Raw genomic sequence first — 12,749 nt, 5'->3', positions numbered from 1 at the left:
TCTGACGCCTCTCGTTTGGCACAATGAAGGGCAAATATCTCTCCATTATCTACTGGAAAATGAATGAGCAAACACAATCTCTAAATCAAGGGACTTAAACAGGAGATCATATTTCCTATTCCCTAGGTGTTAGTAATATTCTGCAAAAAGGTCATGGGTCTTGGTAACTATGTTAAGAACTATGGTCACTGTTTATTAACCTCTTATGTTCTTTGGAGAAAAAAAAAATCAGAATATAAGGTGTTTGGGCCAATATAACACAAACCTAGGCATGCCAAGCTCTGTGTGGGAGTTTTACAGGCACCTTATTTAAATGTCACAGTAGTTCTATAGTATGACCACATCACTATGAATTGTCTAAGAAGTTTGAGTGGGTGCCTCAAAGGCCACACAACCGGTAAGTAGAAAGGCTTTTAAGTGAAAAATCTGGTTAAAAAAAAAAAAAAAAAAAAAGAAAAAGGTCACATAGCTGGAATGTGGTCTTGAATTTACCTTACTCTTAAACCCATCCTTATTCCATTGCACTCCAATGCAATATTTCCCAAATTTGTCTGGTAAGACTCCTCAGTGTGAGTGCTTGTTAAAACTCCACTCTCTCGCTCTCTGCCCCTCCCCCACTCACTCTCTGTCTCTCTCCTTCAAAAAATAAACATTATTATTTTTTTTTTTTTTTAAAGGCGTGCCTGGGTGGCTCAGTCAGTTGAGCATCTGACTTTGGCTCAGGTCGTGATCTCATGGTTCATGGGTTTGAGCCCCGAGTCGGGCTCTGTGCTGACAACTCAGAGCCTGGGGCCTGCTTTGGATTCTGTGTCTCTCTCTCCCTTTACCCCTCCCCCACTCACACTTTCTCTCTCTCTCCTTCAAAAATAAATAAACATTTAAAAAAACAAAAAAGAAAAAAAAATCTCCACTCCTGGGTCCAATCCTGCTGCAGATCGAATAAGCCAGAGTCTCCTGGAAATGGGGACAGGAATTCACCCTAAGTGAATCTTACCTAGCAAGTTAGGTAAACACTGCTAAAATGCCTTAATCTCTTTTTAACCTAGTAATTCTTGGCAAGGTGTGTCGAAAAATGTCTTCTCTTTTTAATAAGCTTGTTATTTTGGAATAACTTTAGATATGCCTGGAAGTTGTAAAGGTGATAAAGAGCGAGCCCATATACTTCCTCCCATCTATTTCCACCTAATGTGAAGATCTTACACAACCATGGTCCATTTGTCAAAACAAAGAAACTAACACTGACAAATTACTGTTGACTGTGTTAGGAATCACTTGTCTTGGACATGGAAGGAAAGGAAAGACAGGCCAGCCCAGAGTCCCTTTTTTTTTTTCCTATTCCTCAGGGAGCTGAAGGCACACAGCGTTGGTAGGAGGTGCGTGATTAAGAAGCAAGTTGAGTTTAGCTCTTTGCTGTATCTATTGCAAGAAATGAAGACCCTTCTCAGCAATCAGACTGTTGACCTTCCAGAAAATGTCGACAGCACTCTGAAGGGACCCATGATTACTGTGAAGGGCCCCCGAAGAACCCTGTGGAGGGTTCCTCAGTAGAAGTCAGTCTCCTCGGAAAGAAAAGGAAGAGGCTCTGAGTTGACAAATGGTGGGAAATGGAAAAGAACTGTCTACTGTTCTCACTATCTGTGGTCACCTACAGGCCATGGTCAAGGACTCTACACTGGGCTTCCTTTACCAGATGAGGTCTGTGTATGCTCGTCTCCCTGTTAATGTCATTACTCAGGAGAATGGTTCTCTTGTTGAAATCCAGAATTTCTTGGGTAAAATTCGGGGCGTCTGGGTGCCTCAGTTTGTTAAGCATCAGACTTTGGCTCAGGTCATGATCTCAGGGTTTGTGAGTCTGAGCCTCTCGTGGGGCTCTCTGCTGTCAGCACAAAGCCTGCTTGGAATCCTCTGTCCTGGCTCTCTCTCTCTGCCCCTCCCCCACTCACGCTTGCAGTGCTCTCTTTTTCTCCCTCAAAAATAAACATTAAAAAAATACATCCACAGGCCTCGCTGAGGCCAGGTGTTGTTTGTTCAGCATCTCAAGCCCAGACAGATGAGTTAATTCTCGAAGGAAACGACATTGAAACTGTAGCAAACTCAGCTGCTTTAATTCAGCAAGCCACAACAGTGAAAAACAAGGAAAATTTGGGGATGGTTTGTATGTTTCTGAAAAAGGAACAGTTCAGCAGACCGATGGATAAGATCTAAGTTGTCCAGCTACAGAAATAACAAGATGCCAGATGAGTTTTCAGACTTATTTGTGATATTTTAAAGATGCAATAAAAGCTGTATTGATTTGGAGCTTTTTCTTAAACCAATAAAAAAAAAAAAGAAGAAGAAGAAGCAAACTGAGTTTATTTCCCACAGGATTTACACTGTTCTGGTAAGAACAAAATACATATGCATGCACAGGCTATGAAATGCAAATTATGTAACTTCGGTGACTTCATAGATGAGTTAAATACACTTCGTTTTTATTTTATTTATTTGTTATTTTATATTCTAGAGTTCTTTTTTTTTTTTTCTAATGCTTATTTATTTATTTTTGAGAGACAGAGAGAGAGAGAGATGCAAGGGGAGGGACAGAGAGAGAGGGAGACAGGGAATCCCAAGCAGGCTCTGCACTGTCAGCATGGAGGCCGATATGGGACTTGAACCCACGAACCGTGAGATCAAGACCTGAGCTGAAATCAGGAGTCAGAGGCTTAACTGACTGAGCCACCCAGGTGCCCTGAGTTAAATATGCTTCTATTTGCCTTTAGAACTGGCATTGCAAAATTCACACTAATAATTAAAAGTTTTGTTTCCTTTACTTGGCAAGGCATTAAAGAGCAAATAAAAAATACCGTGACTCGTTGAGGGAGAGACTGGGGAAGACGGAAAAAAAAAACTTTATACTTCAGTTCCATAACTGCACTTTTCCCCTACTTTTTGGACCAGGGGCTCCACATTTTCATTTTGCACTGGGTCCCACAAATTATGTAGCCAGTCCAGCTGATCCCTAGTCAAGAGGCATTGTCCTAACTCAACGATCACCACCATCAGAAAATGGTAGTGATTGTGGCAGCCAGACAGACAAGTAGAAAGACGTGTCAGGAGAAGGGGACTTTCTGCCATCCTTGGCAATAACATCAATGGAGGGGGTTTAGTCTCCCACATGCACCAGCCCAGGTGGCTATTGGCACCTCAGGGTGATTCCTGATATTTTAGCACTCCTAGATATAACCCGGGGCAGTGGGATCCTGGTTGGACGTACCCAGTGGCCCAGTGCTCTCTGATGCAGACTGTGCAATGGCAATGCCACATCAAGAAGCAGTTAAACACTTGACCTGCCCCAGGCCTGTGGCTTTTGCATGTGCCACTCTGTATTACACTGCTTAATTATTTTTGTGCTCCAGTGGGCAGTTCTTCCTTTTTAGCTCGACTATTAAATCAAAGAAATATCCTCCGCATCTCCAAAGCCTGCTAACTCATTAAACACAGAATGGGGTGTTTCTGTGAAAAGGCAGCGCGGTGGGTTTGGGACAGCAGCTTTAATTTATATCTGAAAACAAATTAGGCTAATGGAGCAGAACAGCTACAAATGCTGTACAACCAACCTGCACCAGGAAACAGAACGTGGCTCTTTGGCTAATTAAAGGACACGATGGCTCTCTCTTCCACTGTGAAATTTTTTTGCGATGTGTCTTTTAGGATCAGGTGCTTCTTTTAAAATAAGAAGCGGGGGTGGGGTGGGGCAGCGCCTGGGTGGCTCAGTCGGTTGAGCATCCGACTTCGGCTCGGGTCATGATCTCACGGTTTGTGGGCTCGAGCCCCGCATCGGGCTCTGTGCTGACAGCTCAGAGCCTGGAGCCTGCTTCAGATTCTGTGTGTCCCTCTCTCTCTGCCCCTCCCCCACTCACGCTCTGTCTCTCAAAAATGAATAAATGTTGAAAAATAAATAAAATAAAATAAAATAAAATAAAATAAAATAAAAAGGTTCTCCAGCTGGTGATGTGAGGTCTGTCCTCCCCGGTGGAGTGAAGCCACGCTGCTGGGACACATGGAAAGAGACTCTAGCCACGAGCATGAGGAATGACGCTTCATGTCTCAAGGTGACCATTGGCAGCCCTGGGCATGGGCTTGTCCTGTGTCACCCAGTGGTAAGACTCGCGATCAAGCACCAGGCGCAGTTAGTAGGAGGCCCACTCAAACATGCACCGCCCAGAGCTCTTCCCTCTGTGGAAATCAGAACAGGGGGTTCCCTTCCCCTCCCCAACAGGCCTCTCACTTGGCTTCTCCCAACCCCCAGTTCTCTACACCTCTTGTTCCCATACTCCATCTTCAGCTGTCCTCTTTATTGTTTTTTCCTTCCCCTGCACCCATGTGATTTCTGCCAAGGTGGGGACTTTCTCTACCTTGTTCCCGGCTGTGTCCCTCCCGGTCCCTTACATGTTGCCCAGTACGTGCGAAGGGCTGGATCATTATTTGTTGAATGAACTGTCAAGTGCCAACAGTCAAGCCTACTTCTCTCCATGCCACATCCTTAAAAAACCCCTGCGCACAGATATATGACGCACACCTCCCCAAATTTGCATGTGTGGTCCCTCCCTCCCCTTTCTACCTGTGCCCGGCTCTTCTCTCTCTGTCTGCATCCTCCTGGAGCCTCTACAACTCCGTAATGCCTTCCCGCGGTGCACACTCGATACTGAGCCGCGCCGAACGGGGCTTCTATAGTCCGCAGCCTCCCCCCAAGAAATGCTAAGCAACACCAGATAGTGCCACTTGTGTCTTTTCCCCCATCCTGGTGCTTTCGATGTTTGAGGAATGTATATGTAAATGAGCTATCCAAAGACGCACAGCTAGTTAGTGGCAGGGACCAGGCTAGTGCCCAGATATACTGGTCTTCCATACATGGCACTTTGTTCTTTCCATCAGAGAATGCCTCCGAGAAGCCCTTCTCACCAACTTCCCCCAAACCCACCGTGTAGTTTCCGCACGTCTACAAGTGTCAGCTTCCTGGCACCCAGCCTGTATGGTGTCTTCCAAAAACAAACGCTTCCTTAACTCGTCGGCGTCCTAATTCCTCACCTTGAATCGCAATGTCATCCGATTGATTAATTTTCACAAAGTGTTAAAGCACAGAGAGATCTGGGGCAGGAAGAGTTGGCTGGAATTTACAGATGTTTTGAAGTTAGTTACACCGAAGGAATAACATCCTGGGCACATTTGCAAGGTTTTTGGAGTCTGTTCTGTGAACACATTTTCTTTTTCATGAAAAATCTCAAACACACATAAAAATAACAGGACCAGTACGTTAGTAGGAATAATACAAACCTCGTAGATTCATCACTCAGCTTAACAATTATTAATGACTTGCAACATTTCCTTTTTCTTTATTATTCTTTGTTGAATTATTTTGAAGCATATTCCAGAGACGGCATATCGTTTTATCCTTCTTCAAAATGCCCCCCCTTTTTTTTTTTTTAACATAACCACCCCTAACAAATTAACAATAATAATTACTTAAAAATGCAATAAAATTTTCACGGAGGTGTTTGGAGGGGGTGGGTAGAGCTTCTCTGTACTCTCTAAGTGTATAACAGAACAGAAATAAACCCCACTGAAGAGGCCTGTGTGTATCCATTTTACCTTCTCAGGAATTTTAGATGGAAGTCTGAAACGGCCCAGACTTCTTTTCCTGGATGAGTGGAGCTTCACTGGAACTTTCTTAAGAATCTAGAATTTTCTCCTCTTAGGGTCTCAGTAAATGCTGGCTTTGGAGAGCTGCATTCTCTCTGGGGCCCATCCCCAGGCCGTGCTTACACCGTCCAGGCCCTTTAAAGCTGGCCTCTCTGTTCACCACCTACCGGCAGTCTAAACACCCTTTCATTTTCTTGGCCCTTCCATTTCATAAGCATAGTGACCAGGCAACAATAAAGAGAAGGTATTCGGATTAGTTAAGTGAATTAATATTCAAGTTTAAACTTTCAAAAATCCCGATATCATCTATACGGGATCCACAGGGCTGGGGAGAGAGAGCTAAAGAGACCCCAGGATGTGAACCGCCTGGCAGAGCCTTTCTTGCCTCACCAGAAAGAACTTGACCATGGGCAGGTCCTCCCCAGAAGATTCTCTGGCCGCTTCCAAGGGCCAACGCCCCGTCGCCGCTCACACCCTCCCAGATTTGGCAGGACCCAATTCCTCCCCCTCTTTCCCTCCTTCCTCCCACCCACCCCTGAAGCTCATTTCCCTTCCTTCTAGAGCACAGCTTGTTTTCTCTCGTTGCTAAGCAGCCTGGTGCTCTCTGGCAGTGCTTGCTGTCGCCTGTCCACTCCCGCCCTATTCCGATTATTCACACTAACCCTCTGTGACATAGATTAAAAACCTGGGGTTGGGTGACAGTCCGAAGGATCACATCAGGGGGCCAATGACAATCTACGCTTTGCGGTCCCTAGCACTGTATCCTCTCTGGGGTCGAGGAAGTGTGATGGCTGAGGGTCCCGAGTCCACACACAGCTGACTTTGAGTTCGGATCCCAGCACTCAGTAATGGAGTGACGTAGTAACTTCTGGGAAGTTACTCACTCTTTCCAACTAAGCCATGGTCTTCTCGTCTGTGAAAGGGAATAACATAATGGTTGCTGCATTTGCCTCCTCTGAAGGTTAAATTACTTAAAGCGTGTCGAGGGCTCAGTATAGTGTCTGTCATGTAGTGAGAACTCACAATATATTAGCTGATACTGATGCAATTTGCACAGCACTGCCGCGTCCGGCATCTGCTTTCACAACAGTGTTAGTTACCTCGTGGAGGTAACCATTAATACTTCCATTTGCGGCGTGGAAAACACAGGACAGAGAGGTAAAGCAACTTGCTCAAAGACAAACAGCTAAACTAATATTGGAGTGGGACTAGTTTTGTGTTTTATGTTGTCACTGGGTCCCAGACCTATCTGAGGCTTAAGATCAATCCCACCCGGACCCTTCTTTGGGGAAGGGAATTTATTTGGAAGCAATCAACCCCATAGGCTTTGTTTCCAACTTCGAAACAGTATAGTATTTGAAGTATAATATTTGATCAATACAGTAAATCCTCCCCAAGATGAAAATATGCGTGCATCCATTTCCATATCTGGTATAATGAGAATGAACAGATGATTTGGGCTTCAAGTCAGACCACGAGGGCTGGAAAGGGAAAATTTGGCCTTGAAGTACATGGTACTGACTCACACCTGCAATTCATACTACGCATAGAGCTTAGGGAAGCCAAGCTTCATAAAAGAAAAGGAAGAGCACATAACGCTATTCCTGAAAAAGCAGATAATGTTAAGTCTTATCTCTCAGCCCCTAATTCTAATTATGCTACTTCCTCTTGTTAAAGGTGGTGAATCCAGCCAGCTTCCAAGGACTCGGGAGGCTCAGATGTGATGCCTGAAACTCTTTCCCTTAGTTGTGTTTCGCAGCCCGAGGCTGCACTTGACCGCAGCCTGGTCCTGGTCTCTCAGGGGGACCTAGTGAGAGCCCCCAAGCCTTGGCTTTCTCCTCTTCTGGAAGATCAGCTTGAAGACCGCACAGCACTAACGTGGCATTTGAGTACCCCTTTTCCAATTTTTGTTACACCCTCGACCATTATTTAGTCGACATTTTCTTTGAGTGCCTTCCTTTTATGATTAAAAACTTTTTTCAATCCTTGTGTGAGCCAGGAGAGGATGGGCTTTGCTGAAATAACGAACCCTGGTATCTCAATGGCTTTCGCACAGCAAAGGTTTATTTTTCATTTGCGTGACATCCAACGTGAGTCCGACGACTGTGCAGGGCCGCTTTCCTTGAAGGGGAGTCTTAGCCAATGGCCCTGACATCCAGGCCCCCTCCATCTTGTAATGCCACCGCCTCAAGACGTGGTGAAGACATTCAGGACATGCTACCCCACCATGTGCCGCTTTGGTATATTGATTTTGAGTTGAAGGCCTTTGAAAAACAGCAAATGCAGGGAGAGACAAGGCTTACTCTGAATTCTCTTTATTTGCCTACGTTCCAGAAGGACTCAATTATCCTAACCCTCCTTCCCGAGAGCCAGGAAAGCTCGATTCTAATCGCAGGAGAGGAGACTGGATACGAACACCACACCCAGGCAAACTGGGTCACAAACAATCACGTCTCCCATCTGTTCTTCCAAAGGCCCATTCATCTTTCCTAAAAATCATTGACTCTCCCCTGAGTTGCCCTTCCCCCGCTTCCCCTGTTAAGATGACACATGAACTCTCATTGAGGCGGGGGTATTCATGTTTTTTCTTGTGATGCCCTGTGCACGTACTATTTAAAATGAACACATGTGTATGCCTTTACTTCCGTTCATCTGCCTGCTGTCAGTTTACTTTGTAGACTCAGCTATTGAACCAAGGAGGGCGGAGGGAACGTCTTTCCTCCCCGACTGTGGCATCCAGGGTCACGGAGGCAGGAGAGAGAGAGAGAGAGAGGCAGGAGGCCTGCACACTGGCTTAGGAGTTCTGAGCCCAGAAGGGAGGTCAGTTGTTTCTGCTCGTGTTTTGCTGGTGATGAGCTGCCCCGCGGCCCCGCCTAACTGCAAAGGGGCGTGGAAGTGGGCGTGAGGCACGTAAGGTATTTGCTTAGCCCAACGCCCCGCCAGTGGGACGGAAATGGAAAGCTGGTGTTATCGCTTGCAGTGAGTAAGAGATGGTCATAAATAGAGGTAACGAGAACAACGTGTTACATTCTAGGTGGGTATTTTTGTCTGCTGAACACTCGGATTCTTAGATTGATTTTCTTGCGCAAGAGATGTTGGGGGTGCAGGGGAGAGATACAGGTGTTGAAGGCATATTCGCACCACATGGAGAGCCCTCTCTGATTTCCGAAGGAATCAGAAAGATTGCAGGATAACTGAAGCGGGAATAACTTTCTCATTATAGGAGTGCAGGTTTTGCTTAACACCTTGCCGTGCGCTGTCTAAAATCATCTCTCTTTCCACCCAAAAACTCCCAGTGGACACCAGGCGTCCACCTGCCATGCTCTGGGACACGCTGCCCTCATTGGACTGGGTCAACATCACTCTCCAAGGCAGGAATAAATATGAGCTGTGTGGTGTGCCTGGTGCGAAGAGCACAGAGATGATGATTAACACCCCCACCCCCACCCCGAAGATCTCAGAGAATGGAGAGACCGAGAAATAAACCAACAGTTCCAATCCAACGCACAAAACGCGTTTGGGAACCCCGAGGTGTTATTGCAGTAATCCTTGAATGACCGCTGATTTTCCCAGAAAAATTCTGTCACGTCCTCCTTGTTTTGTGTTCACTGTTTGATTTTGCTTCCTTTTAATTTTTCTTTCGGTGATGTCGATGGTATTCTATTTAAGGTAAAACCCATGGGTAGAAGGGAAAAAACCCCAGCTAATGTTTTCTAGATACTTTGAGTCCAGTGCCTCTTAAGGCATGAGACGTACTCAGGGGGCCACGTTGATAAGAAACATAAGGCTGTTTCAGGATGTGGGGAAGCCGGATTGCGAGGTGTGGAGAAGGCTCATAACGATGTCAGATCAATACAGCCGTTATCGACTGAACTCACTGAATGGAGGATAGGCGGCAAGCCCTGGGTCCAGCCCAGGGTCCTGGCATGTAGCACCGAGTGCCTTGTGAGCAAGTTTTCTTCTTGGGAAACTCAGAGAATTGGACGAAATGTGCAGTTCCTGAACTCTGAATGTTCATAGATGCAAAGGGAGCTCTCTCATCAAGCCTGCCCACAGGGGACAGATGACCTCGGAGTTCCTGGACTCTATGTTTAGCCTCAGCCATCCCCTCATTTGTTATTCTAGTGCATTTGGGGGAAAACAGTATTAACCTCATCACTGCTGCTTCCATTTACTTCATACTTACTGTGTGCCAGGGGCTTTAGCAGTATTAATTAACTTAATCTTTTAAAAATGAGTACCGTGGGGCACCTGGGTGGCTCAGTCGGTTAAGCGTCCGACTTCGGCTCAGGTCATGATCTCACAGTCCGTTAGTTCGAGCCCCGCATCGGGCTCTGTGCTGACAGCTGAGCCTGGAGCCTGTTTCGGATTCTGCGTCTCCCTCTCTCTCTGCCCCTCCCCTATTCATGCTCTGTCTCTCTCTGTCTCAAAAATAAATAAACGTTAAAAAAAAAATTAAAAAAAAAAGGAATAACTGACACACACACACACACACAAAAATGAGTACCGTTATCATGCCCATTTTAGAGATGGGAAAACTGAGGCACAGGGGGGTTCAACGCGTTCTTTGGTATCCGGTATCTAGAAAGATGCAGGCAGGTGTTCAGTCCCAGGCAGTCTGGGTCCAGATCTTGCAGTCACTACCTTGCAGCGTCTCTAGGCAAGGGAGTTACAAGTGCTAATAATAAGATGAGGAGACAATGACAGACGTTGCACATGTACCGGAGTGGAGTCCTTTTAGAGAAGAAACAGCATGGATCACACGGTGTGGGAGAAGGGGAAATGCCTCATATTGTTATGTACCTACCAGGCTTTAGGTACATGAACACCTTTGCTCCTCCCAGCAGCCTCAGGAGGTAGGGCCATTACCACCCCCCAGCCCAGGTCATACAGCTGGTAAGTGGTGGACACGAGGTCCCCCAAAGACCCAAGTGCCTTAGGGCGGAGCTGGTGCCCCAGACCACTGCCTGGACACCAGCAAGGGCAGGGATAGGGAATCCACATCTGTCGGTCGAGGAACCATGGGTCTGAGTGTGGTGAGGGGGCAGCTGGTGACACCTTTGCTGGGGACATGAAGGGCGTCCTGAGTTCAGACGTCTTAGGGCCAATGCCTTGGGGTAAACGGGTCTCCTGTTTGGACAGGATGCTGTGCTGGCAGGCGTAAGAAAGAGAGATGCAGCCGCCTTAACATAGTCCAATCAACCTGACGGGTCTGTTTGCAGCAAAGACACCCTGTGCATAGGGGACGCCTAGCGACAAGAGGAGTGTCTGGTCTTAAGTGCCGCAGGACTAGATTATACCCTTGTTTTGTGGAAAATCATCTATAAGCCACAGTCGCTCTGGACCAGGGTTCCTCAACCTGAATTGTTCCCCCAGTATCCCTAAAATTTCTTCCAAGTCTCAGAACCTAAAAAAAAAAAAAAATGATTTGCATACAGTACTTTATGTATGGAGTTGCTCAGCACAGCAGAGAGGAGGAGACACAGAATCCTAAGCGGGCTCCAGGCTTCAGTTCATTTTTAAGTGCTTATTTATTTTGAGAGAGAGAGAGAGAGACAGAGGGAGAGAGAGCACAGCAGAGAGAGAGAGAGAGAAAGAAGAGAGAATCCCAAGCAGGCTGCATACTACCGCGCAGAGCCAGACGTTGGGGGAGTGGGGGGGGGGGGGGGGGGGGGGGGGGGGGAGGGTTGAGGGAGGAAGGGGTTGGATGCCAAGACCCTGGGATCATGACCAGAGCCAAATCAAGAGTCCGTGGCTTAACCGACTGAGACACCCACACGCCCCTCATCCAGTTAATTTTTGATATTTCGGGGAGTGTATGGCTATGGTGAACAGAGCTTGGAAAGCACACTCAGCGCACTTTACAATACGATTTTACTTTATTATTTCACCTCCTAACGGGCGGAGTTCATGTCTTGCACCATACTGCCTCCTAGCGGGCACTTTGTTTCATAGCACACAGAAGAAAGGGACTAATAAAATGGCTTTTTAAGACCGAAGTCAAGCGGGGGACTTGTTGGGAAGGTGGGTGGGGTTCATAGGACAACTGCACCTTCTGGCTTAGCCGAATGGTGACCCTCCGGCTTCGCCACGCCCCCCGAGAGCGGCGCCCCACTCCTCCCCGAACCCCACCCGTCTTCCTGCAACCCCACTCCCACACATTCCGGCACCCATGACCCCTGGGTCTTTCCTGCCAGCAGACTAGGCCTCTTCTTTGAGGAGGGAATTCAAAGCTGTTTCCATTTGGAATAGAAAGAGCATCCTGTCACTAGAAACATCCGACAAGAAGCGTTTTATGAATGCCCAGAAGAGAGCTGCCACGTGAAAACTAGAAATGATTCAGCGGAAAAAATATGGATGATTTGTTGGTGCTGTTTCCGAGTTGGCCTCAAAAACTTCCCAGGAATGTCTTTCCTCCCAAGTGGAGAGTGTGCTACTTTGCCCGTCTGTTCTTCTCACCCAGCTCCGGACCGTTTAGTTAATGGGATGTGACAGGCCGCCCTGTAAATGCATGTACTTGTCGTCTCAAGAGCTTTGGTAAGCCGAGTGAAATTTCAGAGAACTAGAGACTACTCGAATGGCTTTCAGTCAATAGGTGACATTGTGTGATTAGTAATCCTATAAAGCTTTTAAAAAACAATTTTTTTTTTAACGTTTATTATTGAGAGGCAGAGCATGAGCAGGGGAGGGGTAGAGAGGGGGGGGAGACACAGAATCCGAAGCAGACTCCAGGCACCGAGCTGTCAGCACAGAGCCCCACACGGGGCTGGACTCGGGGCTGGACGCGGGGCTGGACGCGGGGCTCGAACTCACCGCAAGATCATGACCTGAGACTAGTCGGAAGCTTAACCAACCGAGCCACCCAGGTGCCCCGCTTCACCTTCTTTACTTCTTGTCACTTGACTCGGTTTGACCCCAAGAGCCCAAGGTAACAGGAGCCTGAGCCCCAGTAGTCTGGTGATAGATACTACCTGAAAGAAAAGATGATCTCTGTGGAGGTAGATGTGAACTTGACAGTATGAGCAAGAAGGAATTGGTCGATGCGACAAATGGTGAACTCAGGGAGTCAG

At 47.0% G+C, this 12,749-nt stretch overlaps 1 pseudogene; it reads left to right on the top strand.

Annotated features, from left to right (window-relative positions):
* Window positions 1-1,428: 1,428 nt before the first annotated feature.
* Window positions 1,429-2,198, top strand: LOC125930445 (60S ribosomal protein L9-like; annotated as a pseudogene).
* Window positions 2,199-12,749: the final 10,551 nt, after the last annotated feature.

The sequence above is a fragment of the Panthera uncia genome, chromosome A2 (assembly GCF_023721935.1).
Source record: "Panthera uncia isolate 11264 chromosome A2, Puncia_PCG_1.0, whole genome shotgun sequence".
Classification (NCBI taxonomy): domain Eukaryota; kingdom Metazoa; phylum Chordata; class Mammalia; order Carnivora; family Felidae; genus Panthera; species Panthera uncia.
Note: the sequence above shows the minus strand (reverse complement) of the source record. Positions and strands in the feature narration are given on the sequence as shown.